This window comes from Drosophila tropicalis, unplaced genomic scaffold, assembly GCF_018151085.1.
Source record: "Drosophila tropicalis isolate 14030-0801.00 unplaced genomic scaffold, ASM1815108v1 contig_1187, whole genome shotgun sequence".
Taxonomy (NCBI): Eukaryota; Metazoa; Arthropoda; class Insecta; order Diptera; family Drosophilidae; genus Drosophila; species Drosophila tropicalis.
Window position 1 is genome coordinate 90198 of NW_027172559.1, and position 16914 is coordinate 107111.

At 36.5% G+C, this 16914-nt stretch overlaps 1 protein-coding gene across 2 annotated transcripts in view; it reads right to left on the reverse strand.

Moving 5' to 3' along the window:
* Window positions 1-16914, reverse strand: part of LOC137575766 (putative neural-cadherin 2) — a 96267-nt gene that overhangs the window by 64954 nt on the left and 14399 nt on the right. The window contains exon 1 of one of the 2 annotated variants that reach the window (XM_068288466.1): window positions 247-372. The exons of the other annotated variant lie outside the window; for it this stretch is intronic. The gene's annotated coding sequence lies outside the window, so the exon portion shown is untranslated. Of the gene's footprint in view, window positions 1-246; window positions 373-16914 lie in introns of those variants that run through there. 2 annotated transcript variants of the gene reach the window in all.

The window sequence follows — 16914 nt, forward strand, 5'->3', positions numbered from 1 at the left end:
GTGTTTTTTTTACACCACATTTATTAGAGGCGAATTTTCATTTCATTTCATTTCATTTGATTGCATTGCATTTCATTTTGTGTTGCGTTTATCAGTATACACAGATCAGAAATTGCCACCATTAAACATTAAACGTGAAACATTCAACATTAATATAATTTATCATCTTGCATATTTATTATTGTGAAAAGGACGATGCCTAAAAAGGACGAGCGCACTCATTTACAGATTGCCTTATAACTTTACATTTGGGTGTAATTTTTCACTCGAAACCACCGCACACGCATCACACAGCACAGGACATCACATCACAGAAACAACATTTGCGTACAGCGTAATGTTAAGCTATTAACCGAACCGACTGAATTGTCCTGCTGTGAATTCGATTTGCACGTGAACAACTACCGTCCGTTTGCCGTAAATGCTGTCGCAGCGTCGTCAACAATTCAAAGTGTACTGAACCAAACTTCGAACGTTTGGGATGCTGCTGCTGCTGGAAGACAGCAGCCATAACAGCAGCCAAAAGCCAGCAACAGTAGCAGTTGGGGGCGTGGTATATAACCGCCTTGTGTGATAACAAGGAATTCATGTGACAGTGCTCTTAAATTTCACTAGGTTAGTAGGTTGCCGGTTAATAAGGACATTTGCTCTTCCTCAAAAGTGAATGTCGGCAATGTAAATTCTACAGTGAAAGAGAGCGAACAGATAAGAAAAATGTTAAAGTTAACATTAGCCGGCGGCAATGTTAATTCAACAAGTTAGGCCTGACTAAGAGAACCATAACTTAAAAGAGCCCCAAAATGTATGCTACATTATTTTGAGGAATCTTATAATTCTGTTTTATTTCATATTTTTAACTCATAAAAAGCAAAATGATCTTCTTAATGATAGAAGCCATGCAAATAATTCGTAATTCTTAAAATTGCAATATTATTGTCAGCCTTTTCTATAAATATTTAAAAAAAGAGTGTTAAGAAGAATTAAAATTAAATGCCCTATTACATGTAAACATTAGGAGTATTTTAAATAAGCCCGCTCCTCGTCTCAGTGAATTTCCCCGATAACCGAATTTGGGCACACTAAAAGGGTATAATACGCTAAGGCGGGGTACGGGCACACTCTCTTGAATATAGTGAATAAGACCGCATGTGCACTTAATTTGAAAATAAATAAAATCCGGAAATATAAAATCAATCCCAAGGGATTAATTACTTTAAAAAGTAGAGAGTTTACAAATCAGGTGTGGAGTTTGCCCTAAAAAACGTATTTTCATGAAATACACCGAGATTATTAAATTAAACAAAACCGCATTGTTTGAGTTGCTAGCGGCCAAGGAAGTACCTTGCGACAAAGAAGCGTCAATTTACCAATTGCGAGCATTGGTAAAACAAGTCATGGCACAGAATCAGTCTGGAGAGAGTGATGTACCCGAAGAGCAGGCAGTCAGCCCAGCAGTGTCTGCAAATGTGCTTGCCGGACAACTTGTGGATGTTGGTCCGGAGCCTCTTATTGAGCAGCGCGGCGTGGGAAACATTGAGCAGCCAAGTACACCGGATCAAGTGGGTGCTAACCAGTCGCCGACGATGTCTCGTGAGACCTCTGTAGGACCAGACGCGAACGTGCATGTTCGTGAAAGCGCACAAGCGAGCGAAACCGACGAATTGTCTTCGATTCTTAGTAGCATCGAATTGTATACAGCACGTAAAAACCTGGCGGAGCTAAAAACACGTGTTATGGAGCTGGAGGAGAACTTAGGCGGACCGCAATATAATTGCCGCATGAACTTGAAAGATGTCGAAACTACTGTACCTAAATTCTCTGGTGATGGTGATCTGTCCATTCACGTATGGATTCGTGAGCTGGAGAAAGCAGCAAGAGTGTATGTACTGAGTGATGCCCAATGTTGGTCGTTGGGCAACCGACTGCTGGAGGGATCTGCTAAAGCATACATGACATATGAAAAGACTACAACCTGGAGCGAGCTGAAGGATGCCCTTGTGAAGGTATTTGGCCTACAAATGACAAACTACGAGATTGCTAACCAGATGAGGAAGCGCTCAATTGGCAAAGGAGAGACACTCTTGCAGTATTTCATCATTATGCGAAATATTGCTCAGCAGGGCAATTTTGAAGACACCGATGTGGTCAAATACATTGTTGACGGACTACAAGATCGAACCGGATTGTCAGCTCCTTTGTATTATTGTACTTCTCTGAATGAATTGCGAGAGAAGATGATGCGTTTTCAATCAGTTCAGCCACCAGCCAAAAACTACGTTCCTCAGGCTCGTCAGACTTCAGACCGTTTGCAGGCCATTACGCCTGCTGCAAAGGATAAGAGATGTTTCAATTGCCGCCAGATTGGTCACCTAATGTTTGACTGTCCACGCCCGGAGAGACCAAAAGGAAGTTGCTATCGGTGCTTCAAAGTGGGCCATCAGTACCGGAATTGTCCAATGCGAACCCAGATCGCCGCCATGAGCTCTAGTGAAGACCCGGACACCATTGATGATAAGTCATTTATTCAATTAGTAAGTTTAAGAATATCTTGTAAAGAGGGATGCACTGATGTTAATAATATTTTTGCCCTATTAGATTCCGGAAGCCCAGTAAGTTTTGCCAGTAGAGCGTTGATGCCGCATTTAGATTGCGATAAATTAGTTAAAAGTTCTTTTCATGGACTGAGCGGTGGCTCTATTCTGACTTTTGGAACAGTCAAATGTTTAGTTCTGTTTTGCAAAAAATATTATGAAATTCAATTTTTAGTTATTCCCGATAATATTATGCCGACGCAACTACTTCTTGGTAGAGACGCCTTGAATAAAATAGGTCTTAAGTTCTCATTGATTGAAAATGTAAGAAAGTATGAAAAGAATTCTGCATCATTAAAGAGTACCATTGCTTTTGTTTACAAATCCTTCTGTGCATCCCTGTTTACTAAATATCCTAAGCATAATACCATTAGTAATAACACCACTGATCTAGATAGTAATTGTAATAACCCTAATGTAAACACGAATGCATCCCCGTTTCGAGAATGGCTAACAGAGTTGCAAACTGTTTGTGCAACGCTGTCAGATACCGGGAATACTACTGTTGGCAGTGAATTTGGATTAGGCGCGATGCGTGAGTGCCGAGACATTGTGCATGAGCATTACATTGACCGATTTTCAATTAATTACGGGTTGCCTAAATATATGATGAGAATATGTCTGACAGATACAACACCATTTCATAGTAGTCCTAGAAGGTTATCATATTACGAAAGAGGAATCGTTTCTAAAACGGTTAGTGAGTTGTTAGCCAATAATGTAATCCGACCAAGCAACTCCCCCTATGCGTCCGCCATCGTCCTAGTGCGAAAAAAGGATGGCAATATACGAATGTGCGTTGATTATCGAGGTTTAAATAAGAAGACTGTGAGGGATAATTTTCCATTGCCTTTGATAGAAGATTGCCTAGAATACCTGGAGAGCAAGACCGTTTTCTCCGTCATAGATTTGAAAAGTGGCTTTTACCATGTAGGCATGGAAGAGGATTCAATTAAATACACAGCATTCGTTACACCCGATGGGCAGTTCGAATATCTGAGAATGCCTTTTGGTCTAAAGAACGGACCAGCTGTATTTCAGAGATTTATATCGAACATACTTAGTGATATGATTAGAGATCGAGAACTTGTAGTATATATGGACGACATTATTCTTGCCACCCGCACCGTAGATCAGCATCTTAAGTTGTTAGCAAAACTGTTAGATCGTTTTATTCAGTACAATTTAGAGCTCAATTTGAAGAAAAGCATTTTCCTACAGAAGAGCATAGATTATTTAGGATATGAAGTCAGTGAAAAGGGAATTTTACCAAATAATACACATTTAAAAGCTATTCAAGAATACCCAGAACCACTTAACAGCAAAGCGTTACACTCGTGCTTAGGCTTATTCTCTTATTTTCGCAAATTTGTTCCGAATTTCTCCAGCATAGCTAAACCGTTAACTGAGTTGCTTAAACAAGGTGGTCCATTTCCGATGAACAAAACCGCTAAAAATGTATTTCTTACATTAAGATCCGCCTTATCCAGTCCGCCCATATTAGCTATCTTTAACCCTAACTACGAAACTGAGTTGCATACTGATGCCAGTTCAAATGGTTTCGGTGCCTCTTTGATGCAAAGACAGACTGATGGCAAAATGCATCCAGTCTCTTATTATTCCCGAAAGGCGACAGCCGCCGAGTCCCGTTATCACAGTTTTGAGCTTGAAACTTTGGCCATAATATATGCCGTGCGCCGATTTCGCGTTTATTTAGAACACAGACCATTTTTGATCGTTACCGATTGTAATTCATTGGTCCAAACCTTGAGTAAAAAATCAATAAATCCCCGCATTGCGCGGTGGTCGTTGGAATTGGAAAACTTTGATTATACCATTGCTCACAGACCCGGTTCAAACATGGGCCATGTAGATGCATTAAGTCGGCAAACCGAGTTGTTAGAGAATATTGTAGAAGGTGATTTTGATCCTTGCGATTTATTAGTGAAGAGAGACCAGAATGCCCCAATTGAACCTTGTGAACCGCATATTACTTTTGAGGAAAGTTGCGTAAAACCGTGTGAGATAGACCCGTGTGAGATAAAACCGTTTGAGACAAAACCGTGTGAGATAGACCTGTGTGAGAAAAACCCGTGTGAGAAAAACCCGTGTAAGATAGACCCGTTTGAGAAAAACCCGTGTAAGATAGACCCGTGTGAGATAAACCCGTGTAAAATAGAACCATGTGCTCCTTTAGGGAAGAATTATTTAGGACCGTTCGGGACAAACCCGTGTGTTCATTTAGCGAAGAGTTGTTTCAGACCGTGTGAGCTATGTTTAGAAAGAAGTCGGCTAAAACTGGTTAAGAATAAACCTTGCGTTTCTTTAAATGAAAGTTCTGTTGATCCGAGATTGAGTAACCAAATCGAAAGAAGTGACCAGCTCGATCGAAATGAGTCGGCAAACCTGGTTGGTGTAGTGGGTGCGTCTCCGCAAGATGTTGATTTATTATTGCAGTCAGAACAAATAAGAGATCCGGATATCCGTAAACTAAGAGAAAAGTTAGAAAAATCCAATGATGTTGGATTTGAGTTAATAGATGGTATAGTGTACAAAAGAAATGCTAAGGAAAGACTGTGTTTGTATGCACCGGCTCGCATGCAAGGGGAATTAATAAGAAGGTGTCACGAGAAACTAGGTCATTTAGGCGTTGAGAAATGTGTAAACAATTTGAAAGAAAAGTACTGGTTCCCATTAATGAATCCAAAGGTTGAGTCGTTTATAAAAGATTGTCTGCCGTGTATTCTACATAGTGTTCCAAGAACTATACATAATAGAACCTTGCATAGTATTCCGAAAAGTCCGATTCCATTTGATACTATCCATGTTGACCACTTAGGTCCCTTACCGAGTGTTACATCAAAAAGAAAGCACCTTTTGGTAGTGATTGACGCATTTACAAAGTTTGTCAAATTGTATCCCGTAAATTCCACTAGTACCAAAGAAGTAACCGCCGCGTTAGAAAAATATTTTGATTATTATAGCCGACCAAGAAGAGTTATATCCGACAGAGGTACGTGTTTTACGTCGTTTGAGTTTGCTGAGTTTGTAGAAAATCGAAATATTGACCACATTAAAGTAGCGACTGCTGCCCCTCAAGCCAATGGGCAGGTCGAACGTGTGAACCGTGTGTTGACCCCAATGTTGGGAAAGCTGTCAGAACCTTTAGCCCAAGCCGATTGGTATAAATTAGTTAATCGTGTCGAGTTCGCTATTAATAACTCAGTGCAGTGTAGTACCGGTAAAACTCCGTCAATGTTGTTGTTTGGTTGCGATCAGCGAGGCCCCTTAGTAGACGAATTAACCGAGTATCTTGACGAGAAATTTAGTTCAGAAAACCCCTGTAACCTTGAGGCCACTAGGCAAGAGGCAAGTGCGAAAATTCAATTATCGCAGGAGCGCAATGAAAAGCGGTACGCCTTAAGGCATAGGGCACCATTATCCTATAGAGTCAATGATTTTGTTGCCATTCGCAATGTAGATGTCACTCCCGGGTCGTGCAAAAAGTTCGCTCCTAAATACCGTGGTCCTTATAAAATAAATCGAGTTCTTCCAAATGACCGTTACGAAGTCACCGATATTGACGATTGTCAACTTACTCAATTGCCCTACAAAGGTATCTTAGAATCAGCCCGACTCAAGCCGTGGATGCATGCGTGTGATAAAACTGTGAGTTTCTGTTTGTAATATGTATCTGATAAGCAGTATTTATATGTATATTGTATGTATTGTATATATGTATATTGTATGTTTTATGTTTGTTGAATTGTATGATCGAGGTCGATCAAATGTCAGGATTGGCCGAATGTAAACATTAGGAGTATTTTAAATAAGCCCGCTCCTCGTCTCAGTGAATTTCCCCGATAACCGAATTTGGGCACACTAAAAGGGTATAATACGCTAAGGCGGGGTACGGGCACACTCTCTTGAATATAGTGAATAAGACCGCATGTGCACTTAATTTGAAAATAAATAAAATCCGGAAATATAAAATCAATCCCAAGGGATTAATTACTTTAAAAAGTAGAGAGTTTACATACAATATGTATTTCCTGAACTATTTTTGGTTACAAATATATGTATATTTTTAGGCATTTGCTTATATATCGTAGTTAAGTGTTTGAGAGAAATGAAAGTTCTTTACTTTCTTCAGATTTTTCTCTTAAACTGTTTAGTTGTACAGAGGGAAATTTTCTGCTAACCTAATGTTAAGTTCTCTTTTCATATTGTCATTTTCTCTTTTGGTTGTGTCAGTCCAACTGCATTGAAGTTTGAAAAATCAAAAGTTAAATCCCGAGAAGTTTGCAAGAGATTTGTAAAGTATTTGTCAAAACGAAAAGTTAAACTCAATTTGCAATTAATACTGCAGCTGTCATTAGTCAAAGACAATGGCTAATTTAGGGTAAATTTTTAGCTAATCTAAGCAAGAATTTACAAAGAGGCCTTAAAGATGGCTTAAAGAAGCGGCCATATTTCATGAGACCTGCATAATTTAAGGCCCATTTAAGCTACCTACATTGAGTGTTTGTGGGAGTGTATGTGAAGCATGCTTTTCATCTGAGTGCGTGTGTGTGTGAAAAAGTCGTCCGTTACTTTATATTTAATAAAAACAATGTTCAGGTCCTGCACCTGTTCAGCATTGTTGCTGTCAAAGGCATTATCCTAGGGAGTTTTCTGCCTTTGGGCTTCATATGACAAAAATTACCATGGGCAGGGAAGTTACCGGAAGTTAAAAGCTTTCACAGCCAGATAAATCCACTCGCACATACGTAATATAAGAAGTGTAATCACAACCAAAAAAAAAAAAACTTGCATAAAAAAGAAAACAGACACTGTTTATTTAATTTGAATAATTTATATATATTTTTTGCCAACCAGAATTGTTTAACATTTACAAATATTTATTTAGTACTTACGTAATTTTAAATACGAGTGAAGTATTTGCACTTACCTGAAAAAGAAAGAAAGAAAACAATAACAAACTGGTTAGATAAATGTTGTGGCCAAAGAATATAAACAAATGGGTATAGGGTCGATTTATATGTTCCCTGTATTAAGCTTAAAATTAATTGTGTGCAAAATAAGTACATTTTTTTATCGGAAAACCAAAGACATCATGGCAAGCCTTATCAATATAACATGTTCTGTAGAACATTTGGCAAACTTGTCTTATCTTAGAGCTGAAAATCTAATACGCCTATCTTTTCTGCATTCAATTTACAGGGTATACATAATTTGTGCGCAAATATTTATTTATTACAAATTGACAATTTGACATAACTCTGTTGATTTTATTGCAAAACTTTCGCTTAATGCCCAAAGGGTCCTGACTAATGTATCATACGCTCCTAAAATGTCTTCAGACTGGTCCATTTAAAATTCGATTCTATTTGATTAGCGTTCAACTTTGAATTGAGCATCTGCACAAATCATTTGGTATTTTGCTTATCATTTTGGAACTTGCTGCATCCGCAAAGCAGAACGCTATGGCTATGTAGATGATACATTTGGCAATGGATTTATGGCCGCTGGTTTCACCAAGGCCCCTGATTCGAAATATGCAAAATATGTCGAAGCTAAATGGATATCAAATGGAGGCCAGGCATCGCAATGCACGGGAGAGGCACAGGAGGCAAATATTTTTGCTGGCAGGCAAAACATCTTGGGCAACACAGAGTCTATTGCACTCTTGTTCTCCTCTTCTCTCTCTCTCTTTCTCCCTCTACTTTTCTCTCACTCTAGCACTTAAGTTGCAACAAAGAAAAGGCAGTCGCGGTGCCTCCGCCTTGCGATGTCTGGACAGAAACCGCAGAAATGCATTAAGTTCCACTGAGTCAGGGGCGTAGGTAATAATATCCAATACAAAATGTGACTAGAAATCCGAAATAATCTCTTGTGTATTTCTAGAAACTTTGTAGGCATCTCAACTTTAACTGCAAATACAAGTAAAATTGTTGAGAGATTTGCTTAGAACTGCTAATATTGTCTTTCTCAACTAATTAAATGTCGGTAAAAGATTTTGATATTATTAATTAGTGTAATTGACATTTTAAGAAAGGAATGGAAAATATATTCCTTCAGTAGATCAGTTTAATAAAAGTTTTGAAGTTGACAAATTGCTCTCTTTATTTAATATTCAATGAAAAATTGCTCCTGAACATCTAAAGACAAACATAATAAGTGTGTTTTAAAATGGTAAATGGTAAATTTTAGTATTTTGTTTCATCCAAAAACAAGTGTGAAAAAACACATATTGAGATTTCTCCTACAATCAGTGCAGAGTTCAACTTAAAATATAATATTGCATACTTTTGCGGCTTCCAGTTGAAATTTTTCAATTTAATTTACTAAAGCTTCTATATGACCAAACCCCTTTTCGGTTACAACCATTTGCTCTGTTTGCCAAATGTTTTTGGGCCATGTTTGTTAGCAATAGATGTTTTGGCCTAAACGCATATAAGTGCTAGGCTAATATCAAACGGAAGTGCCAAACACAGACAAACACACACATCGCTCACTCTGTCAGTCTCTCTCTCTCTCTTTCTCTCTAACCCTCTTTACCGCTCCCACAACATGTAGATACATCTGAATCACACAAATGCTATACATCTTGAGTGGAAGCTTACTGGTTGGTTAGAGTTGGTTGGAGTTGAATATGGGCCTGGAGTTGAAGTAAAGGGGCAACCGCCGTTTGGCTTACGATTCTTGCACTTGGCCTTTTCGGGGTTTCCGTTCACATTTCTATGTGAGAAATGCATGTGGAAAATGGCTTGGACTGCATTTGTAACTGTAACCAAGCTTTACCTAACTTGTATTTGCCTCTCTCCCTCTCTCTTTCTCTCTGTCGTAGTGTGTGTTTGTGTATGTGTAAGGCATTTCCTGCCTTGAGCCATCAACTAAATAGCATTCATTTACGTTGATTTATACCAACTAAGAGAGAGAGAGAGAGAGAAGAGTATATAAAGAGGAAAAGGGATTCTGAGTAGGAGTGGTAGCAGATTCTTTCTGCTAAAATTTATGCTCGCCTAAAATGACACTTTTAAAGTTGGCAATAAAAATCCTGGGCCCCCGGGATTATTTATAGTTTTGCAGTCAGCGATGTAATTACTTTTTCAACACGCACATCATCATCATCATCATTACTCTGAAGATGATGATGACGATCTTGATGATTACCGCTGATGTTGATAATGGGAATGGGTCAATGGCAGCCATTGTTGCATTAGTTTTGCCCGCAGTTCTATTGTCAACTGCAAATTGCAATTGATAAATTGGCATTTGGAGTTGCTTTCTTGCATCTTTTCTACGTCTCCCACTTCCACTTCTTCTGTGTACTTTATCCACTGCTTCTCTCTTCTTCTATCTCTATTTCTGTCATTGACAGTTCAATGTGCTCACTGATGCGCAAATATCAACTGCCAATATACACATACACACACACACACACCAACACCAGACACCCTATCACACACTTTGCTTTTCATTTTACTTTTTCTTTCGTTTTCCTAGAAGTTTTTTTTCCAGCTTTTGCTCTTTTTATGGCAGTTCGTGACCGAGTTGCAGTGTTGCTTTAAAACTATTTCTCTCTTCTTTTTTTTTTCGTTTAGCTCAATGTGTTTTTTTTTTTCTCACAAATATATATTCTTTTTTGGGTTTTTGTGTGTTCTTTGAAATTGAATTAGTGCCATTGGCAGAAGCAGAGAGTTTATCCACTAAACTCTGACCCAAGTGTAATGGATGTGTTAATTTGTATAGCTTTTACTCTCGACTTTTGTGGTCATCAGTGTTGCATTGAAATCTAGTTACAAATAGTCAACAAACATCCCAAATGCACTGACCATGCTGAAATTCGATAATCAATTTATGCTTAATGCTATACAGAATACAAAACTTACGCAAATCATTGATTATGTCAATGATTCAAAAACGGTATGTTCAGACGATGTCTGGCTGGGAATGAACTGCTCGAAGGATTGCGTCCAAATGTAGCTTGAAATGTATAAGTAATTACAGTCAAAACCACAGATGTTAACAAATTTCGTATGTGGCGAAGCTTGAATTATTAAATACGGTAAAATAGAATTAAGTTATTTTCTACAACTACTTAAAAGGTACAATCTTTGGCTTAGAACCAATTTTGAAATTTGTACAATGTTTCAACAACATAGTGTATTTAATATTTGAAGATGAACTGTATTATGAAAATCTTTAAATTTAATTATTTTTGTAATATTTGTTATTGTTTTTCAATTTCTCAAGAATAATTCAAAACACTGAGTTAGTTACATAAATTAAAATAAACTTTATTTGCAAAGACCATGTAACTATCAGGTTCTTTATCTACGGAATTAGCTCACACAAATTGCAAATCTTAAAGCAATTCCTTTTATTTAAATTTGTTCAAGTCAAATTTAAGTCATAGCACTAACATTTAAAATCATTTAAAACGCGTTTAGAAGTGCACACTTAGGTCAAGACGTAGTATGAGTATTTCCAACTGCAATAACCATAAACTATTTGCACAAAACTTTACTCAGAAAGTAAAAAACATAGAATCCCGCCTTCTCTCTCCCTCTATTTTGGTTTTCTGTTTTTCTCTCTCTCTCTCTCTCTCTCTGAGGCTCTTTTGCTCAGTGCGACAGAAAAAGCCGCAAAACTTTCAAAAAGTCCTACACTAATCGTTTGACAAGGCAACCAGAGAGTTAGGCACCAAAAAAAAAAAAAACAGAGCAGACGAAAATGAGAACTAAAAGAGGGGAGAATATGCAATACAATATTTTTATGTCCTTGTAAAAGGGGTTCATTTATTTTACTGAGAAGTTTGAAGGCCAAAAAGATAAATATATATTTGACTGTAGAATTTGGATCGAAAGCGAGAATAATGAATTATATTCTATTAGAATAATCATCTCTCTAAAATTGCATTAAAAAAGAAAGACCTGAACTGATGAATTCATTTTTAATATAATAATGTTTCATACGAATTTTATGTGCAATCAATGAATGCTAAAACTGTTAAGAGTATAGAACACTCAGCATTAAATATTTGTTAAGTTTCCTTTTGTTTTTTTGCCTTCAAGCTGCAGCTATTGTTTTTAGCCAACTTTTTGTAAGGATTCTCGTAAGAATTGCTCACGTCTCTCTCTCTCTCTCTCTCTCTTTCCCTTTCTTTACTCTTTGCCTCTCTTGCTCGCAACTGTTACTGTGGTTTTTTACGACTGACAAAAAACGCAACATTTTATTATTTTGTAACATTTTATTTCCGTTTAAAGTTTTTTGGGTTTGTTTTTTCTTTTTGTGACCCAGCGGGGGGTTAACTGAGCTAAGCCTAAGTCACCGAAATTTTCATTCCACCTTCCCTCCATTCCTCTTGAAAACTTTGTACCCATCTTTGTGGTTAGAAAATTATTGCTGAAGTTAGCTTCTTTTTTTCGTTTGCTTATTTCATTTCAGTTAAACGTTTTATTATTGCATAAATACTTTAATTACTTTTGCAAAAGATTTACATCTATAACCATTTTATGCTCTAATTACAAATGTGAATGCTTAACCGCTAAACCATATGCCAAATGACCTCTTTTTGTGTAAGGTCGGTGGTAAGATTATCAGCTAAGCTGGAGAACTTTTCCAACTGGGTTAAGGTGATTTAAATAAAATACCAATCTTCCGGAATGTTAGTTGGGACGAGATATTCTGTATCTTTTAAAAGAAATTAAGTACTCTAGGTCACAAGAATAGAATAAGAAATTATTTCTTTAAATTCAACTGGCATAGCTATATTTAGTCAGTTCAGTTTCTCTAATCTAAAGAAACTTCGACAAGTATTTGCTGATTTCTGAATATAAACTCCAAGCCCTTCTTAAGGTAGCAAATAAAAACATCCATATAAGATAATTTAAATAATAATTTTGAAAAATACATAATACGAATGTGGTATACCTTTATATCAAAAGGCATCACTCGGTAACAGAAATGTTCATCTCAATGTCCATAAAACTACAAATATAAATAAAGGTCCATGCCATTTTCCATAAACATTGTCACACACAAGAAAATTGAGGGAAAAGCCAGCTAGCTGGCAGTTACGGAGAAAAGTGTGGCATACATAGAGGGGTTAGATCGAATGGAAAACTAAACTCAAATAGAACATAACATAACAAAACACGTAGAGAAATGTGCAATAAGCTAACAATATACTAAAGGCGACAAATGCCAACAACGACGAAAGTGGAAAGTGGCCAAATAAAATCCATAAATCGCCACACAATGCACCAACAGCAACGACAAGGATGTGCAAGGATATGTGTGTGTTAGAGAGGGAGAGAGAGCGAGATAGACACACACACACAAAATGAAAAGGAAATACCATTTGCGACTCCATTTTACAATTGTTGCACTATGTACTGCGTTACCCATTGCATTGCATCTCTTGCCAGAGGACAATTTTTTGGACTCGTTCATCTCCTTTTTAATAAAAATGGCAGCAGCAAAAGAGGAAAGAAGATAAAAGTCTGGACTAAGCTCAGCCAAGTGTAGTCAAGGCAAACCAGTATGAAAGAGAACTGTAGTTAGAGGGAGGTGCAGTACATAGACGAATGGAATATGCCAATATCAAAAGCCGTCGAATCGTCGCTCCTGCTGGACATGGACTGGGCACTTGACCACATTTTGAAAAGAGTTATGAATATTGCAGCAAGGTCTTGTCCTCCTCTTACTTCGGTTGAAACGGCTCTATAGAAATTGTTATTTTTCTTATTTATTTCAATTTATGAGATTTTTATACGTTTACACAGACATAGATGCACACACACATTCACACAAGCATAAATACATGCTAACTTTTGTGGCTTGACTTTATGAGAAAGAGTGCATCGACAAGACGAAGCTATATTGCTTCTAAATTAAGTTTTGTTTCTCTAGATGTCCGACTAACAACATTTATTTTCTAGCTAATAGGTAGAATATATACTTTTGTTTCTGTTTCTAACGAATGAGGTTTTGAAATAAGTTCCAAGTAAGTTCCTTTAAGTTAACTATAGAGGTTACATTTTCAATTTATATTCTATCACTTTTCCAACTATATCGGATAAATAAAAATAACATTTTACACAAGTTCTTTAAAAACTTGTACACAAAATATTGTCCAAATGTAGAATTAATTGTTACATTGCTTTCAAAAAAGATTTATCTTAATTAAATTCAACTTAATGCCAATTCTTTTATTCCATTGCGTGTATGTTTTCGTGAATTATTTTTAAAACAGATTTCATTAATTAGTCCAACTTTTTCCCCCAAAATCGTTTTACACTCGAATGAATCTGTGACATTCTGCAAATGAATACATATCTGTTGTCATTAGATTTCATTTATTTACAAAAAAAAAAAAAATGTATGTACCCTTTGAATTCATAATAAAAATCCAAGAATCCTTCACCTCACCTGTCTCTTGCAGAAAAAAAATAACCTTTACAAAACTCATCTTTCTGCATGGGAATTTTCCAATTAGCAAAAAAAGCAACCTTTTAAGAATTATTTATATTTATATGTATTTTTTGTTTTTTTTTTGTTCAGAGAGAAAACATGCTGAAATTAATAAAGAACCCATTTCATTTAATGTTGGAAATATGTTACGAACGAACAAACACAAACGGCGAAGAGACAATTCGGTATTATGAGACAACCTTTAGAAAAATACCAAAACCGAAAGTACGATAATTATGCCACATTTAGCAGTTTAGCAAAGGCAACATTCGAACGCATTCCCAAAAAGGCCGCTTTAATGACGGCGACACAAAAATAAAAAAAGTGAAAGTAAAAAAAAGGGTTACAAGCAAGCAAGAACAAAAACACAGAAAAAAAAAGCGAACTGAAATAAAACCCTTTGCCGATATGTATATATATAAAACATACGGCGGAAATTACAAGAGCCACGCCAGTTGGCGACACAGAAGGAAGAAGTAGAAAAAAAGAGTGAGTAGCGCAACGACAAGGACCTCCAAATGCAAAATGAAATCGAAAACTCGGCGAAAATGTGTCAAGCGGGAGGTAGCCAAGGGGTTGCCCACATTAAAGTGTATCACCGTGTTTGTGTGTGTGTGTGTGGGTGTGTGGTGTATTGTGCGTGAGTGTGCGTATACGTATGCCTGTTGGGTTGTTAAAGTTGTTGTTATTTCGGTTTTTTATAAAACTCGTTAGTATGCGCAACGAAACGAAAAATCAACAATTTCTATTTTGATTATTTTTTCACCACTGTGCTAAATAGGCAAGCATTAGAATGAAAGCTTAGGTATTTGAGTTTTTATCGTAATACCCTGTTTAAATTTTCAAAATGGACAAAATAATAAAACCGTTTTTCGTAATGAACTTGAAACAATTTTTTTAATTAATTCAAAAGCTTGAGTTAGAAATAGTATTACGAATTCATGTGTCAAAAATTAGATTTATACATTTTGGCATTTCTTTATAACTTAAGCAAATCGAAATTAAATTTTATCCACGGTTTTTACACTAGAAATTTTCAGAAAATAATTTCAATGTGATTTTAATTTCAATTTGTAACATATTATTTCAAATTGAAAATTTCTTTCAATTAGCAATTGATAATAAATAAATTTGTGTTTTAATTGGCTGAACATATACATAAAAGCAATCTAACATCAGGATGCATTTTATTTACTGATTTGTGTAAACATAATTTAACAATAACTATAAAATCCATTTTTAATGCATAATCTTTTTTCATATGTTCTTCTTAAAGGCACGACCATTCTATTTTTGATTATATTATCGATACCCTTAGGTGTTAGAATCAAATCATTTAGACTTAAATTTGAATGTAGTTGGCATTCTAAAATGTGCTTAGTTTCGAACTCTTTAAATCAAAAGAAAATGTCTTTGCATAATATAATGCACTAATGGGTATCAAAAGAGTCTACTCCGTATCCGCAAATAGTTTCATTTGATATGCATACCCTTCTTATGTTAGAGGGCCTCACGCCCCACCCAACCCTCCGACTGCCCACTACACTACCAATTTCCCAAAGCTTTTCCTGAAACCTAACCAGGCATATTTAATAAGCATTTGAATGAGCAAAGTTGGAATAACCCCAAAAAAAAGGAAGAACAGGAAAAAGTTTTCAATGCATAATTTTCATTTTCAGACAGAAGTTTTGAATGGCCCCCAGTTAGACACTCAGTTCGGCGCTTTATCCGACCGCCCCTCCATCCAACAAACATTTCAATAAAAATAACAACAACAACCACAACAACGACAGCGAATAGTGAAAATGAAATATATAAAACCATATGACACAGAAACATTTTTTATGGTTTAATGGCCTTAATCATAAAAATGGATTTAAATAAAATTTGCTGACCCCGGCAAGTTAAATTAATGGCAAAAGCTTAAGAACTGCATCCCCGCATCCCCTCAACAAATACATACAGGAGGAAATCCTCTAAAATTAATGATGGCAGCAAAAAAAATGGCAGAAGGAAAAAACATGCAAATTCAATAACTGAAACCGAAACGCTTTTCAAATGAATTATTAAAATCATTTTGTCTACAATTTTTGTCAAAAGGCCACAAGAAAAAAAAAAAATATTTTTGGCTTTTCTTGTTCTTTTTTTTTTTAGTTAAGAATAAGGCAAGGTGACCATTTGGCTTTATGTGGGTCAAAATTTGTGCGTTGTGTAGGCCATCCTGCATATCAAGTATACGCCAGGTTAGCTTGAGTTTTGGATTTCAAACTGAAATTTCAACTATTTTGCAAGTCAACTAAGCTTTGGCCCACAACTCAAGGCACTTATACAACAGCAATAATAACAACAACAGTGAACCAAAAGAGAAGCACAAACAAACACACATAACGAGAGATAGAGGCAGAGGGAGAGGGCACGTAGAAACAGGAAAAGGAAGATGAAGATGAGCCAGCAGCAGCCGGAAGGTGGCTTTCACTTTTATGGCTCACCGTCATAGTTGTTGTTCTGTCTCTTGTTGGAGGTGGAGCACTGGCTTCCTGAGTGGTAGTGTTTTTTTTTTTTAGTTCCTCAGTTTGGGCCTTCCTTTGTTTGCCAACAGGCCACAAAAAATAATTGCCCGAGCCCACAATTTCTGCGTAGTCTTTGGTTCTTGCCTTTGTTTTTAGAAATTTGGGACTCAAATTGTTTCCTTTTGGTGGTCAGTTAGTGGCTTTTCTAAATGCTTTGATCATAATGATTAGGCTAATAGTTAGAATTAATTAAGGGTTAACGTTCCCACTAGTTGAGGAATTTATGTGAGAGAAAAGTTTTCAAACGATTTTTCGCCTTTTGAAGGTCTAAG